Raw genomic sequence first — 18,653 nt, 5'->3', positions numbered from 1 at the left:
GGTGGAAAAGGCTGACCCTCTTTCCTTCCTCTTGGAATGGCTGCACTCCCAGGAATGGGTCTGTGAAGGCTTGAAGTAGCATTTCCCTCCCTGAAGCACGAGGAACAAAAAAGCTCAGGTCCTGCTGGGCAGGAGCCCAACTACCATGCCCCCCAGGCCTGCCTTTACTTCTCAGAGCTCATCCCCAGGTTACTCCAGAGAAGCTCTGTTGGGAATGGAGTAGAAAATGGAAGCCCTGACTCTCTCACTGTGACAATGGGGGCCAGAGAAAACCACCCTTTGACTTTGTGAACAAGAGGCATCCTTTTGTGCTCCTTCTTTTCCTTCCAAAATGTTGCACAGGTGACCAAAGTTATGTGCAGTGTGGCTTAGTAGTTAAAAGCATGGACTCTGGAACAAGAAGATGATGAGTTCCAGTCTTAACCATGCCACTTATTAGCTGTGTGATCTTGTAGGGCAAGTTACTTAACCTCTCTGTGCCCCAGTTTCCCCATGTATAAAATGGGGATCAAACTATTTACCTCTTTAGGCTGTTGTGAGGATTTAGATGAGTTAATGTATGTGAAGCATTTAAAACAGTGCCTGGCGTATATCAAGTGCTATTAAGCATTTGCTCTTATTATGTGTCATTTAGGGGCTAGAATCATTATAGCATTAGGAGCTCAAGTAATGAGAGGCTCATGGTTCAACTGTAAACAGGTGCATACTCAATAACTGTAATTATATGTTGTAGTCTAAAGAACTAATTCAATCTTGAGCTATATTAACAAAAAGAACATCCAGAAAAAGACTGACAAGAATGACCAGTTCTCTGACCAATACTGGGAACATGTCAACTTGGAGATCACAACAAAGAGGATAAGCAGGGTGGTGACCATCAGAGGTCACTGCTTGATGGGCCAGGTGTGACAAAATAAAGAATATATCTGGCCTTTTCCCCCCATTCCCGGCACAGAACTTCAAAAAGCCTCGGGATTTCTAAAATATCCAAAAAACATTAGGAGGGTCTTTTGTTATTCATGATGAGCTCATTTCATCAAACCTGAATTTATGCTAATGAGGTGATTTATGGTGGGCCCTTAGATGTTTCAAGGGAAGGACTGGCCACCAAGAAAGACCAAGCACATGATTAGAGGGCTGGAACTTCAGCCCCACCCCCAACCATGGAGGACAGGAGGGAGAAGGGCTGGAGACTGAGTTCAGTCAAGTGGCAGATGATTTAAACCATTATGCCTAATAGTAATAAAGCCCCCCATTAAAAATCTCTGGACATCAAGGCTTGGAGGAGCTTCCTGATTGGTATGCTGGGATGGTGATGCACCCAGGTTCTATAAGGAGGGGCACAGAAGCTCTGCACCAATCCCCCACCCTCCCCACACCCTGCCCTATGCATTGCTTCCATTTGGCTGTTCCTGAGTTAAATCCTTTGTAACAAAACTGTAGTCACAATTACAGCACCTTCATTGAGTTCTGTGAGTTGTTATAGTGAATTAGGGATTAAAGGGCAGCATGGGAACCCTCAAATTTATAGCTAAGTGAGTCAGAAGTGTGGTGGCCTGGGGGTGGCTTGTGGCTTCTGAACTGGGGGCAGTTTATTGGTGACCTTGCCCTTTAACTTGTGGTAGTTAACCTGTGTGTCCTTTAACTCAGCATAGTGTCAGAACTGAGCTGACCTGTAGGACACCCAGTTTGCCAGTTTGCGTCAGAGAACTGGTGACGGAACAGTACTGGGCAACTTCTATTCATGATTTATTTTCATTCCCAGGACCACTCCATAGGGGCAGATGTTAATGTCACTATTTTACAGATAAACTGAATCGCAGAGAGGTTAGCTAACTTGCCCACGATCACACAGATAACAGCGGAGTCAGGATCTCAACCAGGGCCATCTCTGGCTCCAGATCTGCACTCCTCCACTCCGCTGCACTCCACTCCCCCAATCCTGCTGGTGACTGGAAGCTCATCCTGGTGAGATGGACCCAACCAAAAAGTGTGCCTCACCCCCCATCACCACCAAAAACTGCCAACAAATTACCGGGAGCCTGGACCAGCCTTGTCCCAGGCTGCTGCTTCTCAGTGCTTGACCCGTGCACCCTGCTTCGCTCTCAGGGACGCCGACCTCATCTACAGGATTTCAAATATCTGGATGAAAGCTGAAAAACACAAGCAACAAACATCAGGGTCTTGTCTGCACCACCAGGACTCCTTACCCTGTTTTTGCAGTACCATTAGGTGCTGATTTATTGTAAGGACTGTGGAGAAATTCTTAAAAATGAACTAGAAATGAAATTTTATTTTAAAAGCAAATTATGTCTATGAAAAGGTAAAGAAAGCTTCATTATCTTTACGAGTGGGACCAAAATTTTTTTCAAAGAGAGGAATTGGAAAATCTCTTCACCGAATGCTGACTGTGAGGACCAGAGGAGAGAAGCTGCTCTGCACAGTGGAGGCAGCAGGATGTGGAACTCCTGCGTGAGCCCGGAGGGGTCCTGGTTGCCAGGCTGGAAGGCATTGTGACCCTTTCCTGATACCACCCCCCAGTACTTCACTAATAGCTACTCAACTCACAGACACTGGTATGAGAGAATTTCGGATGCTGTCAAAGCAGCAGAAGAAGCCTGAAGAACATCATGCCCCAGGACAGTGGAAGGGTTTGGGAGGTACACAGGCCATGAATTGGATTCAAGACAATTTCACCAAGCATTACTATCTTACAAACAAGGATGAGTTACTACTCTAAAAATCCTGGGGATCAAGGTCTTCAAAGGGTTAATCATCACAATGTTTAAACAAACAAACGAAACCCACAGTGATGGTTTCCCATTTTCACTTGGGCACTCTGTTGCTCAGAGTAAGGATGCTTGTCTCGCCCAGGGCTGGCAGCATCCCCAACACCAACTCCTATTCCCACATGGCTCTGGGGCCAGTCCCTGCCTGTCCTTCCTCATGGGCCAGTTCAGCTCCATCCCTGACCCAGTGCTGGCTACAGCGGGGCATCTGGAAAGACTTAACTTACCATTGAGGGGCAGAGAGAATCCATCTTGGTAGGTATGGTGTGGCTGAGGGAGGCCAGGACACTGCATGCCCACTAAAGCACAGCTTCCTTCTCAGCCCAGCCAGGGTACTCTGGGCTCAGCATTTCAGTGCTGTGATGGCCCTGAGCCCAATCCTGACACTCATGGCTCTAGTTAGGGACCTGGCAGTTGCTTCCATAACCTAGTCTTGATGCTCTGCACGTCCAGCTGCCAGCTGGGGTCCTCCTCCCATTAGTCTTATTTTTAGCTAGAACAGGGTCACAGGCACCACCTTATGCTGCTTCTGTCCAATGCCCACCAACATGAAAGGGAGCCCTCCCTTCCAGGGCTGGCTAGCTCTAGTGCAGGGTTTACTGACATATCCCTGGATGCTGTTCTTCTGAGGGGTGGCCACTGATGTCCCCTAAGGACTAATCCGCAGCCTCATAAGTTGTCTTACCTGAAGCATAAGCTTCTTCCCCTTCCCCAGCAGCCCATGCCACAGAGGTATGAGGTTGTCTTGTGGTCATAACCTGCTAAGGTTTGGATTTTCAGAGTCTGAGCTATTTCTTGTTTCCACCGAAAGAACTAATTTTTTGCCTCCAGAAGTGACCTGTGCCATTCACATAAGACGACAGGCATCTGTCCCTCAGATAAGTACACACTGAACACAATAATTCCTATCCCAATCTCTGTTGGTGTTGAAATTCCACTATTAGAGGCTCATTCCTTGGGTTATAGTATTATCCCCTGATTAAAATGAAAATACGTCTGAGAGGTATCATAGGCAAATGTTGTAAAACATTCCCCTGTGGTACCAAAACTATCAGATCTCTGATTGCACAGTCAGGCAGAGCAGGGCCAGGCAGGCACCAGATGAGCAAGTCTTAATGAGAATGAGGCATGATGCCAGGGGCACTCAGGAGGATCTAGCAACTGGGGCAGGGTTGCCACCCTGGATGGACCTCAGGGGACCCTGGTGTGACAACTCTCTGAGCCTGTGCCTGCTGCAGTGTTGAGGCCAGCATCACCATCCGTTTGGCCTTTGGTTTCCCCAGCATGTGTTTTGAGAGCCTGCCTTCCAACCATTCACACCCTGGGGCAAAGCTGAGAAGCAAGGGGTACTCCATATCATAAGAACACCAGCACCCACCCCCAGGGTGCTTGATCCCTCCTCAGAGGCATGACATCTCAGAGCCACCTGTTCCTTGTCTCCATGTCCAGTCAAGCTGGGCTGCAAGGTGGGAAGAGTTAGGACACTGGATCCCAGCCCTAGATAGTCGCCCACTAGAGTATGAATGTGGACAAGTCACAAGAAGCTCAAGGACCTTTGTTCATTCAGATGTCCCACAGTCGCTTTAAAACTAACTTGTCAGAACCAAGCAACACTGAACCAACCACCAGAGCCTCCCTCCCCCAGCCAGCCCCTCCTCCCTGACCCCAACCTAGCCAGCCACCCCACAAGGGTTGCAGAACGTAGCCCCGACTCCTCCTTTTCTCACCCTGTGCACCTTCTCTGTCACCAAGTTTTCCGGTTTTCTGTCCACTAAATATCTCCCTACCCAGGGCACAAGGCCCTGAGTCATGCCGCCATCTCTCTATCCCTTTCATAGTCTATGCACAGTCTTTCCTCTCTCATACCCACCACCCAATCAGTGGCCAGAGTCACTTTCTAAAAGTGCAAATCTGACCCATGTCTGTCACCTCCCTGCTAAAACCCACCTGTGGCTCCCATCACCTGGGGCAGTATTCCTGCACTTTTTTTTCCTAATTCCTGCTCCTCTAGCCAAAATTCAAGTCAAATTTAGATTATGACAGGTATCCTTCTTACATTTATCAAATATAAAGTTTTAATTCTGAATTTGCTTTTTCAAACCAAACACATGCTCCATGCTGGAAATTCAAACCCATCCATCCCCAGTCAGAGAACTGGGGGTGCCTTGCTTTTCTCTTTACCCACCTCCTTCCCCTTGAGGACTGCCACCCAGGTGAATGAGAGCCAGGCTCTTAGCTGGCACACAAAGCCCTGAGAGTATCTCAGTGCCTGCCCCCACCTTCCCCGCCCCTCATGGGTGTTCCGGGGCTATTCCCAGGACCTGGAAGGCACCAGGCTGGTTCCTACCTCTGTGCCTTTGTCCATGCTGATCTCTGCCTGGAGAACTTTCCTCTTTTCCTTCTCCCTTTTGTTCAGGTTGTCCTCTCCTGGAAGCCTCCCACCCACACCCCTGTCCCTTTGGCTGTCACACCACCTTCACTCACCTCTTTTGTTCCGCTTACTATCTGACAGCAACAGACTATTACCATGAGCTCCTAGGAGGCGCAGCCTGTGTCTTTGGCACTCCTCTGTTCCTTATGCTCTGCCACAAGACCTGGAGCCAGGGAGAAGCTGAATGAATGGTAGCTGAACTAAAACTCAACTAACAGTGCATTGCAAGTTGGGCTGGTTTCACAAAGCAGCATTGTCCAGGTCCTGGGGTCCCAGGGGGGAGAGAGGCCCTAGGGGAGCTTGGTCCCCATGGAATAGCATGGGGAGACAGTTCCTGGTAAGGTGCCAAGTGTTAATGGAGGTACGCATGGCAGTTTCCCTAGTGCCCAAATCTCCTTCTTTAAAACAAATTGTTCTTTTGTTGTACAACCCCCAAATAGCTGGACCCCCTCTGGCAGCCATTCTTCTTGCCTATTTGGAAGCAGAATTCCAGCAATTGACTGCAACTCTTAAACTAACAAATTCAACTTCACAATATAACACTAATTATGGGGAGACAGAGGAGAAAACAGTAGATACCACATGCCACTGCAACCCCCTTGGCCCTCCAAAATTCAGCCCTGCCCCCTTATCTGTCTCTCTCACCTCTTCCCTCCAGCAGCCCCTCCTCTGCCCCTGCTCCAAGACCCTCGACTCTTTGCTCAGGGGAGCCCTGTGGCTCCCTCTCAGTAGCTCCAGTTTGCATCCTCACACCCTTGACCCCTACTCAGGAAATACTCTAGCTGGGATTCACCCTCCTGGGAGAGCAGCTGGGGATTGCAAATCATAAAAGATGCACTCGGTCACAAGTCATTTTCCTCCCTGTCCCACTGAAGACCAGGTATATGTAATCACTGGAGCATAAAATCGTATTTCTATGGGTCATTCCTAGCAGCTATAGAAGGAACAGAAGGTCTAGAAGGAGAGTAACAGATGCCCATGTTGTGTGACTTTTTGTTAGAAGCTGTTTAAGTTCCATGTGCACCTAAGACAGGTGCCTATCTCCGATTCCTTCAGTGGGAGGTGTCCAAACAGGAACAGACAGTCTGAGCACCCTGAGTACCCAAAATGGAAAGATGTTGCAAATGGTTGCTCCTGGCTACTCCCACCACCGCCATGGGCATGGCCTCCCCCCGGGGTAGTGCCAGCTTTGGAAAGCCCCAGGCCCCCAGCCCCTCAGCACAGCATCTGCTCCAAGCCTTAGACTTGAAGTCAGAACCCAAGCTCACCGATCCCTGAGACTTCCAGAAGGGAGGGAGGAGACAGTCATGGGCTTGCGGCTGTTACTTTGCAAAGTAAATGGAGACTGCTGAACAAGGGGTTGGACCACACCCTGCCTGGTGTATTCAGATAAAGAGAAAGCTCGAGCCTCTGCAGGGTGGGATTATGGGTGAAGCCTATCATCAGCTTCTTCACACGTTTCTGAATTTCCCAAGTTCTACATTAGGTATCAACTGCTGTGACCATTTAGGACAAAAATAGTTTAAAAGAAGAAAGGGAGGAGGAGGAAGGAGGGAAATGGTAAAGTCTCTCTCTGTCCATCTCTGGAAACCCCTAGGCAGGAAGAACCCTTTAACCCCCTGACTGCTGCAGGTCTAAGAAGTGCTCATTTCTGAGCATCCCTGATGCATCCTTTCCTAGAAAAGTCCAGTGAATTTTAAAAGCCTTCTACTAAAGGGCCCCAGACCTAATGGTTGGTAAGTACTTTTTTCCCATTCTTTTATTATCCGGAAATTGCACTGCTATGGAATGAATGGACCCAGCATTTTTTCTCACCACTTAAAATCAGTCCCATTCCCTCTCACTGGACAAGCACAATTATTTGTTAAGTATCTATTGATACCCAAGAGTAAGCAAGAACTGGAATTGGGTATGAGAGGAAAGATTTCCAAAAGAAATGAGATTTGGTCCCTGCCTGCTAGAGGCCCACAGTCATATTAAGGTGAAAAATATGAATACAAATAAAACTCTGTGTGTGTGTGTGTATAACAAGCATTGAACACATTCATTTCAGACCACCTCTGAAATGATGGTGTGTATCTGTATCTCTCTCGCTCACACTCTCTCTCTCTCTATATATATACAAACACACACACATTTATTTTGTTTCTTGTATATATATATATATTGAATACATACATTTATTTTCAGTTTCCTACATGTATTCAATGTTTTTGGAACAGGAGACTGGAAACCCTGGGTCCACATTTTTTTTTAAATTTAAATTCAATTACCTAACATATAGCAAATCATTAGTTTCAGATGTAGAGTTCAGTTAATCATCAGTTGCATATAACACCCAGTGCTCATCACATCATGTGCCCTCCTTAATGCCCATCACCCAGTTACCCCATCCCCCCACCTACGGTCCACACTTATGAGGACAAAGTTCTGAGTTAGATCTTGAAGGAAGACATTCAATCAACAAAATTCGGGCTGTTAAACCCAAATAGGTAGGGCTGTGCTGGGCCCTTCTCATCAGCGCTGTGGTGCAGGGCTCACCACGCTGGCTTTCCGGTGTAGAACTTGAGGCTCCAGGAAACGGAGTGACCTGGTTGGGGCTACAGAGCTATTCAAAGGCAGAGCCTAGTTTGAACCCATCTGGTTCCAGAGCCTGTTCTCGCTTTTCAGTTCACCATGCGTTCCTCCCCTCCATCACATGAAGGTGAGCAGATGCAAGGGGCCTGGTAGGAAGGCAAGGAATGGAAATCAGCAAATAGCTAAAGCCTGAGGCCCAGGCTTCATATCCTTCGAAGAGGCCTCAAGGATTAAGCCAGCCACTTAAAGGATAATTCTGGTTCCTATTTCTGGCATGGGGACGCCAAAGGATCTAATTCACAATCCCTGCTCTCAAAAGGCCCACAATGGAGCTGGGGCAGGGGGTGGCTCAGAGAGAGATCACTACAGTACTGGCGGCACAGTGCTCTAGTAGAGCCTCATGAACCACGGGGTTCCAGGGAGGCCCCAACCTTGAGTCTCCAGCATTAAGCTTTAATCCACTTGTCAGATATCTGTGCCACCAATCACAAAACCATGCCTTCAATGAAGGGGAAAGAGAGGGGGATTCAGGAAGCCCTGGTGATGCAGAGACAACGCTGAGCTAGCCGGAAGGCTGGGTTCAGCCTTCAAATACTCAGTCCCTTCAATGAAAAGGTCAGCCAAACTTGCACACTCTGTGGATAAAAGCTCATCTAAAAGACTGTCTAATTGAACTGACATGTCCTCTGATTCACTGTTCCACACCTCAGGCTGGCCTAGAATCCAGTCACAGATACTTTTAAGCAGTCATCCTGTCTACCTTTTACTTCTGGCAAGACTGTATCTAAGACCAATGGAACTATATTTTGAAAAGCTTCACCTTGGTCAAGTTCAAACATAAAATAGTTGGTTCTGCTTTTTGACCTAATCTGAGAGCATTTGTTCTTCAGTAGGAAAGTGAACTGTAACCCATTGAATCACGTGGCAGGACTATCCTTGCTCGCCATTCCATTTCCAGCCAAGAAATCCAGGAAACAGCTACTGGATATCATGTCCTTCCATGTCTAATAGAATAAAGTGCATCCTAGACCACAGAGGTGAAAACAAATGCTCTTTTAGCACATTCAGGTCAGAACTGTTTTGTTGGCTTTTTCATTGGTTTTGTTGGGAGGGTTTTCCTTACTAACTGGGCAAAAGAGAAAATTATAAGAACATCTTGCATCTAGGACTAAAAGGGGATCTGACCCCATCCTTCCCCTCTCCAGACTAAAGAAGCTGTAAAAATTCACAACCCCAGTGACACTCGGGCTGTGCTGAGTTAGGGTGTGGGGGAGAAGGCCCCTTCATAGGCCCAGGAAGAAGGGATGGTAAGGAAATGTGTTAAAGGGTGGGAGGGTCTAAAGGCTTACATGGGAAACTCTGCTGGCCTCTGGATATCCATGCAGAGATATCCCCAAAGCCTGAGAAGGGAGGTTCAGGCTGTCACAGAGTGTCAGGACAAAGATGGAAAAAATAGGAGGCATGCTGTTTGACCTTCTCCTTCTCTCTGTGATCCTCCCTCTGATTTTATATGGCTTGGATTTTATTGTGAATGTATTAAGGGAGGAACTATTTCAACTTCTCTATATATCTGTTTGTGTGTTTGCATCAGGGACAATGCCATGTGCTCACCAAACCCACTGCTCTTCTTCCTGGGTACCCAATTTCCCAGCCCCTGCCTTCCTTCTAGCAAGGGCCATATGGAATGTAAATCAATGGGTGATAAGAAGTGATGTGCGTCACCTGTAACCCAGGCGATTAGGAGCAGAAGTGCTTTCTCCACAGTCTTTCTCTTTTCTTGCCTCTCTGCTAGATGCAGAGGATCCAATAGAAATTCTGGGGCCCTTGGGGATAATGTAGCCCCCAAATGGAAGGAACCATGGTGTCCCTGAAGGCAGCCCACTGAGCATCTGATTGGAGATGCTGAGGTTGCTGTTACAGCAGACAGCCTACCCTGAATAACATAGTCACACTGTTTTTTTTGAACTCAAGATAGTCTTCTATTAACTTAATCCTGATGTCTCCTTCAGGATCACCAGTTATCCATATGCTGAATCTCTGTTCTCTAATTTTTCATTTTTCCTCATTAGTTTTATTATTGACACTTTCCTTGCATTCTGACAGTTTGTCATTATTTCCCACTTCACCGATGTTAATTCAGCGAACTAGTATGCTTTTCATGATAGCATGGAACATATTATCTGTGGCATACTTTCCTTTACCTCTTCACGCTAGGCTGTTCTCTACTGTGGTTGTCCTCTCTTATTTCTTAGAAGCCATATCTTTTTGTACTATATTGAGGAAACCAAGTCACGTTCTGACATTTTTCTTGTGATTCCTATAGCAGATTATTACAAGAAGCACATGCTTCTTTTGAGTCTTCCAGATCACCTATCTTCCTCTGAAGTGTCTTTTCTCAAGACACTCCTAATTGCTTTTTCCCTCCCTTTATTCTCAAATAAGAGGAAATCGAATCCCCTAAGATATAATACATAGGGAAATTAGTTTCTAGCAAAAGGTGATCAGGAAACCACATGTTTTCTGGAAGTAGATGCGGTGTACACACAATTAACAGTGACTTTTAAGACCATACGGCAATTTCTGTACTAGCTGACTATAGCAATTACCTTAATAATCAGTCCACATAAAATCAAAGATATAAAAGGATGATTATCAAGGAAAACAGCCCAATCCTGCATCCAGGTTATAAAACGGGTACTCCTTCAATCAAACTCATTTCTAGGCGATTGGTCTATTAACACCAGACTTGAGGACATAAATACTTAGGTGAATCGACAAATCTTAAAATAGGACCTCCCACTTCATAATTTCCTGAGATCCCATAAAACTACTGATAAGATTTAGGAAGAAGGGAATGAAAGATAAGCATCAACAATTTGAGGGCTATCAGATACTAGAGACTCAGCTTCACTTCCAGGACATCTCCCACTTGAAGAAATGACATGGGAGGCTAGTCACATAGGCGAGCACAAGGAAGACTTTAGATTCAGGCCTCAGAAGTGAAGGTAGAAAGATAAAAGCCCAGGTATTGATTTGATAGTGAGGGGTAAAAATAAACATTGGCATCATGGCATTTCTTCAAATCAGAGACATCACTGATTGACACGCTATTATCTTAAGGACTCCTAGAAAAGGAAAACCACTGCCAGTTATAATTGTAAGTCATCATTAATTGGAAGACACATCCTGATTTCAGAGATGTTGACATGTGGGGAAAATGGGTATCTTAGCATTGATGAAGTATGGAAACCCAACTTAGAAGTTAGGTCACCAACTTTGGGATTGCTCTTCACATGTGGGTGGCAGGTCATCCACCAGGTCAGGAAGCCAAGCTATGAGACAGGAGAAAGAGGCCACGAGGCTTTAGGAGAGGCCCATGAACCCTGACTTGGGGTTTATCGGCAGATGGGGTTTATTGGCTGCCCGTCCTGCTTCCACCAGGCAGTGACCCAATATCGGCAACAGCAAAGCAGACTGATGTGCCCAACTGCCAAACATGTTTCACTCCATGCACATCCATGTCCTTCTGAGGAAGCATCTTCCTCCTTGGCGAAACGGGAGGATCATGTCCTAAGGCTAGACCAGACTAGGATTAGAAGGCCAAAGCTTAAAAGATAAGATGAGACAAAAATGGAGATGGACACACTACCTGGATTTCTGATTCGCTGAGTGGATGAAAACCACCCTGGCTGGAAGTGTTCTCCAGAGAGCCTAGAACATAGTAGGTGCTCAACAAATGCTAGTTCCCATCTCCTATATCCTCTCTTTCAGAACTCTCCCAGATCTGCCCTGCATTTTCTCAATATTGGGAGTAGACAGATTTGAGGCAAACAGAGGGAAAATTAACAACTATTGAGGGTGGTGGAGCGGTAAATAACTCAGTAGAAGCCCAAAGGTGTCTCACTACACCCAGGGAGTTGGCTCCAACATACAGCCTTATGGCTAAGAACCCAGGCTCTGGAAAGCATTAAGGGCCCAGGATCAAATCCGAGCTCTGCATCTGTCTAGCTGTGTGTACTTGGGCAAATTAATTAATTTTTCTAAACCTCAGTTTTTTTGGTTTTTTTTAAGATTTTATTTATTTATCTGAGAGAGAGAGAGAGAGAGAATGAGAGAGAGAACACAAGAGGGGGAAGGGTCAGAGGCAGAAGCAGACTCCCTGCTGAGTAGGGAGCCTGATGTGGGACTCGATCCTGAGACTCCAGGATCATCACCTGAGCCGAAGGCAGTTGCTTAACCAACTGAGCCACCCAGGTGCCCTAAACCTCAGTTTCTTGATCTGTACAATGGAGAGAGGAATAGAATCTCCTCAGAGGATTATATGAAATAAAATATGAAAGCACAGGGCCTAGTAAATAATATGGGTTCAATAAATGCTAGGTGCTACTATTAAATCATTCTTCCTGTGGTCTATTGACATTGTAACAATTGAATTTTTAAACTTGCAGTCTAGATTCCATCTTGCCAACAAGCATACATCTGGGCTCACTGCCCCATCAAATGTTCTCAAGGGAATGTCAGTGCATCTGTGAAACTCAGCTTAATAAAATTAGGCAGATTATATTTGCTACTGAATTTCTATACTAAAGACACAGGTAGATTTTTGGATGATAGGCAGTTTTAAATGATGGCTTCCACTTCTCCATCTGAGCAGGTAAATCTAGAGATTCCAGTGTTGTTACAACTCTCCTTGCATCACTGATGAGGATGCCTGGACTGGTTACAGGTTTTTCCAGCTAATTCCCTGACCCCCTTGACCTGGCTATTTATTAGAGGCACAGAAAGCTGTGCCCAGCCATCTGACATGCCTTGTGCCTTGGGAAGGAAGGACTTCTGGCCATTCCTGGCAGTCAAGCTTAGAATTCAAAAGAAAGGGGCGAGGTTTTCAGTCTAGAAAAAATAAAAGGGGCAAAGGATTGCAAACCAAGGCAGAAAATCAGGAGGGTATAAAGAGAGCAAATACAGGGGGAGAGCTCACTCCTCACCACTCAAAATAAAGGCATTTAAAGCAAATTAAATAAAGTTTCACATATGGTTAGTAAGCAAACGGAATGTGTGAGCCCAAGACATAATACATATTGAAAGTGTATGAGGCCATACTAAACATCCACCTAAAGACCTCTTTGATAATAAACACCCATAAGGCATTTAGCCAGGACAAGCTGTCTCATGGGAAAGTGCACCTATACAGTATTAAATGAAAAAGGCTTTGGGGTGGAATAAATAATAGCTAGGGGTCCCCCAATCTCCATACACTATAGGGTGGGGGCAGGACAACTGCCCACACTCCATCTTTGCCTTCTTTGTGCCCAGCCTCTCTGGGAAGTGGGACAAAGGACCCTGATTCCATCTCTCTCCTACACCTTTGAACCCTCTATAATCTCAGAAACATATTATATAATTTCAGAAGCATTATTATATGGCAAAGCATGCAGATTCTGGCAAAGACTGCCTGATTTGTATCCTGGGTTCACCTCTACTAGCTGTGAGATTTTAGACGAGTTACTGAACCACCCCATGCCTCAGTTTCCTCATTTGTAAAGTGGGAGTGGTAATTATGACAGCAACCCCAAAGGGTTGTTGCAGTCAAATGGATTCATCCATGAAAAACACATAGGACAGTATCTGTCACAGAAGATGCATTCAGTAATGCTGCTATTATTTGGCAGCTGTCAGCAATATGCGTGAATCCAAACACCAAGCTGGACCAGCTGAGGAGGATAAGCACTGGCACGAAGCTTGGAAGCACGGGAATGTTCCGAGGCGGTCTGTAGTAAGTTGAACAGTGGCACCTCAAAAAATATGTCCACATCCTAATTCCCAGAACCTGAGAATGTGACCTTATTTGGAAAATGGATCTTATACGATGAAATTAATTTAAGAATCTCAAGATGAAATTGTCCTAAATTCACCAGGTGGGCCCCAAATCCCATCACTTATCCCTTATGAGACACACAGGTGAGATGGCCATGTGAAAACAGGCAGATATGGGAGTGATGCAGCCAAAAATCAAGGAACACCAGAAGCCACCAGAAGCTGGAAGAAGCAAGGAAGTATTCTCCCTTAGAGCCTTTGGAGGGAGCACAGCCTTGCTGACACCTTGATTTTGCACTTCTGGCCTCCAGAACTGTCTTAGGGCTACTCCAACCTTAATATATATACTAATTGCCTGAGGATCTTGCTAATTTACAGGTTCTGATTCAGCAGGTGTGGGGTGAGGCCTGAGATTCTGCATTTCTCAAAAGTTCCTAAGTGATTCCATTGCTGATGGTCCACAGACCACGCCTTGAGTAGTGAGGTTTTAAGAGCATATTGTCACGAGCAGCACCATGATGAAGGGAATGCCTGGAACAAAGGGACAGAAGTTGTAGATCCAATCAGCCACCACACTTGGCCACTGTGACAGTAGAGAAGCCCCCCTTTCAGCTGGAGGATAAAGAGCAGAAGCAAGTCACCGAGCTCTGGTGGCACGTCTCCCTAGGCTCGGTCGATGCTTCTGAATTGAACAGCAGCTCACTGGGGCAGTACTAATGGGTTCTGACGGCTCCTGTTCATCACTCTCTAACAGGGTCAACCAAGAAGTGGTCTCATCCTTTTGGATGAAAAAAACAAAAAACAAAAAATAAAAAAATGGAAACAAAGTAAGATTTCCTTATCCCTGGCTTATGGAGGGCCCAGAATAATTCCTAGGAGAATGGAAACTTTGGTGATAGAATCCCAGTTTCCTAATTTCAGTGAACTTGATGGAGACTTATCAGTACTTTTGCCCTATTGTTTTTTTTTTTTTTAAGATTTTGTTTATTTATTTATTTGAGAGAGAGAGTGGGGGGGAGCAGAGAGAGAGGGACAAGCAGACTCCATGCTGAGCACAAAGCCCAACACAGGGCTCGATCCATGACCCTGAGATCCTGACCTGAGTCGAAATCAAGAGTCAGATGCTTAAATGACTGAGCCACCCAGGCACCCCTGCCCTATTGTTTTTATGGAGTGAAAAATGCTTGGTCTGAAAAGGGGATGAGAACTTGCCTCTAATGTAGCCTGGGCTCATGTGTGAGTAGATATTGAGAAGCTCAGGTTGGTCAACAAGAGAGGAGAGGCCACTGGTATGTCCCAGGATGAGGGTGGGAGTGGAGTAGCTTATCCACTCAAACAGTCTGGGTTTAAAAAAAAAAAAAAAAAAAAAAAAAGCTGGTCCGCCAAGTCCAATGAAAGAATGGGCAGAAGCTACAGATGTCCCTTGGGCTTGTGTTTTTCTTTTTAACAAGGCAAGAAACTTTGTTAAAAAGAAAAACACAAGCCCAATGGAGTCACTTATGCTAGGCCAACTCACCAAACCAGGGCTTACTACCTAACCAAATTGCAATTTCAACCTCCCCCCAGAAATGTTATCTTAACTGGCCAGTCAGGAATTTTCTGGTCAGCACCAGTGATGTAATCTGTCACATGGACCCTCTCCTAGTCCCAAAGGAAGATGAGGTCATCCACCTAATAAGACCCCCTGCTCTGTCCCCTAAGGGAATGTGACCTTGCCTGAAACAATCCTTTCTATTCTTTTGCTAATTGTCCCACCCCTGCACTGCCTATAAAACCCTTCCATTTTGTACAGCTCCTCCAAACTCCTTTCTACTTGCTAAATGGGATGTTGCTTGATTTCATGAATCACTGAATAAAGCCAATTTGATCTTTAAATCTACTCAGATGAATTTTGTTTTTAACAGCCTGAATTCTCTACTTTCATTTCCCACTGATCTCTTTCTCCAGCGCCCCTCCTGCAATCCAAACTACATATACAGTTTTATCTCTAAAAATGCTTCACAAAATCACCCAAGACTCCCCCATTGTCTATGGCCAAGATAGCCACAAGACTTTAGATCACAAACTAACTCCAATGGATCGGTGGCACTGACTTAAGAGAGCTTGTTGAGTCCTCCTCTGCATTCAGTCTGAAAGAAGGAGATCGATTTCCAGGGTCAGCCATGGGCTCAGGGCAAAGGGACTGGCACTATGCCATTTCTTCCCGAACAACAGGATAAAGCCAAAAAATCTTTGCTCTCAAGCTCCTCAAGCTAGCACTTCCCCCAGTCTTCCTCTTCATGAAATGCCCACCCCAGACAGACAGGACACCCCTGTGTGCCTACCCCACATCAGCCCCCAGCTCTCCTCTTCCCCTGGTCAAGGTCTTTCCATTCTCCAGCGCCTGATTCTCTCCCTCTTTAGCTCTGGCACCTCTCATTTGCCACCAAACTGGCATCTTTTCCTGCTATTACTCAGCCCTGTATATGAGTCAGGACAAAAATGATTAATGCATGAGTGTTCCCAGCTTCTCCCCTCCCCACAGCCTGTCCTCCCTATACTCCAAGAAGAGCTCACCTTGCCTCATTTTTGGGGGGCTTCATGAAGTAGAATCAACAGGGAAGGGAGCTGGGAGAAAATAAAAGGAGGGACCTTCAAGGAAGCAGGTGGGTTTTTAAGGTCTTGTGTTGAGAGAGGAGCAGCAACATGAGGTGTGAGGGCAGCGGACAGCAGAGAAAAGTAGATTTATAGGAGTTGCTGTGGTCTACACACTCCCCATTTCACAGTCAAGAAATGCAAAACCATGAGTTATCACAAAGGGCTTCTGATTATTTAAATCTGTCCTTGAGGTCACAGTGGCGCACTCAGTCTGAACCTCATGGGACATGGCTGCATAAGTATCCCATTTATGCCTCCCTGTGCTCTTTTCCCGTATGGCTCAAGGGGCCATTCCTGCGCCTGTCTGCCGGGGTCCGGGGCAGATCCCAGAGTGGCAGAGCCAGGCAGGCCCTGAACGCTCACCCAACATCCTCACTTCACAGATACAGAGCCTGAAGCCCAAAGAAGGGGGTCTGTAGCCCCTCAAATTCCACTGCAGCTAAAAGGCCTGTGTAAGAGGTATGTCCTGAGCTGACAGCACAGTGTGACTGCCAATACCCTTTCCCTTCCTTCCTCCTTCAGGAGGAGGTACCTTAGGTGAGGGGATATCAAACCAATCCAGTTTGACAGGTACTGAGTAAAGACACGCCATGGAAAAGTGCTTTGTAGGAAAATACATCAAACATTCTAGAAAAGCCTGCTATGGACACTGACCTGTTGTGAATTATTTTATGATGGGAAGCATCATTTTGCACAGACAGTAATCATCCCTGATCATGGGTGAGACCCTGACCTCTTTGCCTTTGGGATCAGCTCTCCACTCACAGGTATGACCCCTCTCCTATCTCCTCTTTCTCATCCTCTCCTACCCTTGTACCTTCCCCTCCCCCCGCCGTCCTCCACAAACACCATCCCTGAAGGCTTGCCCCATCATCCCTGCATAGAGGCAAGTCCAGTGCAGAACAAGCTGGGTGCACCTTGGGAATGTTAGTTTCTGACGGTGGAAGTAGGGGAGTCTCATTAAAGACCACTCTGGCCTTATTGGCCTGATGTGCCTATTGACAAACCCTCAAGGACACATTTAACATCTGGCTCTCATTGAATGTCAGAGTTACAGGGGACTTTGAAAGCAACCTGGCCTGGGTTGCTTGCAGTGAATAATTCCTCAGCCTTCCCTGCTGACCATGGCAGGCTCCATGTCAGCTGGCTTCCTGCTGGGCTGGGGGCAATAGGAGGCACTGACCCAAGATGGAGGGAAGATGCCAGGGCATTTCTTCCCTCCATCTCTGCTTCACGCGGCATCTCCTCCGTGGCCCCAGTTCCCACCTGAGAGGTCCACCATGTTCCAGCTTCGAGAGTGAGTGACCCTGGCCCCACGGCTGGGATAATACCACCCCTTCACATTTTCCTCCCAGCCTCCTTCCTGGCGGAAGTGACTTCCTGCTGGGGCTGATCTCTGGGCTACCTCCCTGGGATCTGTTTCACTTCCTCCATTACCTGTGCAAATGTCCTGCATTAAATGCCCTCTGCTGAGATACTTAGAGAAGTTTCTATTTTCCTTATTAGAGCCTGACTGATACACAGCCCAACTCCCCACCTCCCTTCATCAAACCTGTGAGAAAGCTGAGGCCAAGAGAGTGTGATTTGTCCAAAGAAAGACTCAGTGATACTTTGTGGTCAGTGCCTGGCCTGGGCTTCCTGGCTCTGCCCTCCTCATCTCTGCAGAAAATGTCAGGGAATGCTTGATTTTCACTTTTAAGCTAAAAGAGTTGCAAATCATTGAGATCAGCAAGTTTGTAATACGTGACCTCTAAGGGATAACCACAGTCCTTTCACATGTCCTCTGGACATGAGGAGCAATTCAAACCTTTGCTCTGAGAGATGGAGGCACATGAATTAGAGTAGCCCAGGCTGTAACCACAGCCAGTCACCATGGGCTTCCGTGCCTCAGTTTCTACATCTAAGGAAACAAAAGTAACACAAAATTATCCTTTCCAGAAGCATTTAAACAGTTCTCTTAATATTTGCAGCAAAATTCAACTCCTTAGATTTTGGACCAGATGGATTCTCAACTCTGCAAAGTAGGTTTAATTTAATAGTTATTTAAATACGCCACATATTTTAAACACACAGTGCTTCTGCTAATTAACACTTCATAATTTCTCAAGAGTCCCATAGGCAATTGCTACTATTTGTAACTGGTGAAAGATTGTGTCAAGAAAATGAATCCTATCCTTTTCCTGAATTGCAGCCCTGGGATAGTATATGTGAAGGATCTTGTCTCTTCTACCTCATGTAAATGAAGTGGTAGGAGAAGACGAGGGTGACTTCCCTGGGGTTGGATGATGGGGACATGTGAGCAGAGCACCACCTTGGGCGCTTCAAGCACTGATGTTCTTCAAAAGGGCTAATAGCCAAGGTTGGTTACATAGACACACATAAGCTAAACAGTGACTAATAAGAAG

At 46.2% G+C, this 18,653-nt stretch overlaps 1 protein-coding gene across 3 annotated transcripts in view; it reads right to left on the bottom strand.

The window, feature by feature from the left end:
* The window catches only part of ADD2 (adducin 2), a 106,397-nt gene that overhangs the window by 45,227 nt on the left and 42,517 nt on the right, over positions 1-18,653 (bottom strand). For 2 of the 3 annotated variants that reach the window (XM_032410758.1, XM_032410759.1), the window contains exon 2: positions 2,036-2,153. The gene's annotated coding sequence lies outside the window, so the exon portion shown is untranslated. Of the gene's footprint in view, positions 1-2,035; positions 2,154-5,273; positions 5,384-18,653 lie in introns of all 3 variants that reach the window. The other variant, XM_032410760.1, reaches the window with a different exon arrangement.

The sequence above is a fragment of the Phoca vitulina genome, unplaced genomic scaffold (genome assembly GCF_004348235.1).
Source record: "Phoca vitulina isolate PV1807 unplaced genomic scaffold, GSC_HSeal_1.0 scaffold12, whole genome shotgun sequence".
NCBI classification, from domain to species: Eukaryota; Metazoa; Chordata; class Mammalia; order Carnivora; family Phocidae; genus Phoca; species Phoca vitulina.
The sequence above is the reverse complement of the archived record's forward strand: the minus strand, read 5'-3'. Positions and strand labels throughout refer to the sequence as shown.